Raw genomic sequence first — 2,500 nt, 5'->3', positions numbered from 1 at the left:
TATTTCTATTTCGTTGGGGTTTTTTTTGTTTTGTTTTTTTAAGATATATTTTTACATCTTATTCGAATTCATTGTTGGCATTACTAAATAATGTATATAGACACTCTTCGTGATATGGATATGCATAGCATCTGCAAAAATGTGATGCAGTGTGCCTTTATTTTATTTCGATTCGAATTCATTGTTGGCGTTTAGTATTCTATATAGACGCTGAACGCGATGCAGATATGCATACCATCTGCAGAAAAAAAAAAGTGATACATTCTGTTTTTATTCATTTTTTAATTTTCTTTATTTTTCCCATTTCAATTCAAATTCATTGTTGGCATTTTGTATTGTATAGATGTTGTAGGGAATGTCGGTATGCTTATCATCTGCAAAACAAAATATGCTGTGATACATTGTGTCTTTATGTTTTGCATCAGTTTCAGTTTGAATTCACTGTTGGCATTTAGTATTGTATAGATGCTGTCATCATCATCATGGCCTGGCTTCGCTGACGAAGATCTAGGAAGGGCGTTGTCCACGTCTGATGCAGGCACGCTCATGGCTGACAAGGCCAATGCGGGAAAAGCAGAGTCGGCCGCAGCGGTTGCAAGGGAAAGTCTGGTCTGGGTTCGCGGCTGCAGCGTCGTGGTTCTTCCTCCTTCTGCGTTTGTCCTCAAGGCTGGCCCTGCGGTTGTTTTCGAAGGAGGAGACAGCTTGGTGGATGGTGCGTCGCCAGGTCTCTCGATCAGCGGCTACTGCGGACCACTGGCGATGGTCAATGTGACAGGCACCGAGAGCTTTCTTCAAGGAGTCTTTGTATCTCTTCTTGGGTGCTCCTCTGTCACGGTGGCCAGTGGACAGTTCGCCATACAGCGCGATCTTGGGCAGGCGGTGGTCCTCCATCCTGGACACGTGCCCTGCCCAACGTAGCTGGGTCTTTAGCAGCACTGCCTCGATGCTGATAGTCTTTGCCTGCTCCAGGACCTCGACATTTGTGATGTAGTCACTCCAGTAGATGCTGAGGATGGTGCGAAGGCAGCGCTGGTGGAAGCGATCAAGCAGTCGTATGTGGTGCCGGTAGGTGACCCAGGTTTCGGAGCCATACAACAGGGTGGGCAGTACAACAGCTCTGTACACGCTGATCTTTGTGTCTTTCTTCAGGTGTTTGTTGTTCCACACTCTCTTGTACAGCCTGCCGAATGCGCTGTTTGCCTTTGCAAGTCTGTTGTCGATCTCCTTGTCGATCTTGGCGTCAGACGAGATGGTGCAGCCTAGGTAGCTGAACTGGTGGACCGACTTCAGCTCTGTCTCACCGATGTTGATGTGAGGAGCGTGGAATTCTTCCTGTGGGGCAGGCTGGTGGAGAACTTCCGTCTTTTTCAGACTGACTTCTAGGCCGAAGAGCTGCGCAGCCTCTGCGAAGCAGGACGTTATACGCTGCAGGGCCGCTTCTGTATGGGCGACGAGGGCAGCATCGTCGGCAAACAGAAGCTCTCTGATGAGTTGCTCCAGTGTCTTGGTGTGGGCCTGTAGCCGCCTCAGGTTGAATAGGCTGCCATCAGTGCGGTATCTGATGAAGATACCGTCGTCGTCGCCAAGATCTTCAGTGGCCTGTTGGAGCATCATGCTGAAGAAGATCGTGAAGAGGGTCGGCGCGAGGACACAACCTTGTTTCACTCCATTTCCAATTGGGAAGGGCTCCGAAAGGTCGTTGCTGTGTCTGACCTGTCCACGCTGTTCCTCATGTAGTTGGATGACCATGCTGAGGAATTTAGGGGGGCATCCTAGACGTTTCATGATCTCCCACAGACCTTTTCATTGTTGGCATTTTGTATTGTATAGATGTTGTAGGGAATGTCGGTATGCTTATCATCTGCAAAACAAAATATGCTGTGATACATTGTGTCTTTATGTTTTGCATCAGTTTCAGTTTGAATTCACTGTTGGCATTTAGTATTGTATAGATGCTGTACGCAATGTCGATATGCATGTCATCTGAAAAAAATATATTGTGAAAAATTCTGTCTTTATTTTATATATATATATATATATATATATATATAATCCGATATTCATTGTTGGCATTCAGTATTGTATAGATGCTGTACGCGATGTTGATCTGCACATCACCTGCAAAAAAAATATTCTGTGATTTATTATTTATCTTTTGCATCAGTTTCAGTTTGAATTCATGGTTGGCGTTTAGTATTCTATAGATGCTGTACGCAATGTCGATATGCATATCATCTGCAAAAAATATTGTGATACATTCTATCTTTATTCATTCGGTCTTTATTTATTCTTTTTTTTTCTCTTTCATTTCAGTTCGAATTCATTTTTTGGCATTTTGTACTGTACAGATGCTGTACGCAATGTCGGTATGTATATCATCTGCAAAACAAAATATACTGTGACACATTGTGTCTGTATGTTTTTGCATCAGTTTCAATTTGAATTGACTGTTGGCGTTTAGTATTGTTTGGATGCTGTACGCAATGTCCATATGCATATC

This window comes from Babylonia areolata, chromosome 3 (genome assembly GCF_041734735.1).
Source record: "Babylonia areolata isolate BAREFJ2019XMU chromosome 3, ASM4173473v1, whole genome shotgun sequence".
Lineage (NCBI taxonomy): Eukaryota > Metazoa > Mollusca > Gastropoda > Neogastropoda > Buccinidae > Babylonia > Babylonia areolata.
This window is presented reverse-complemented; position numbering follows the sequence as displayed.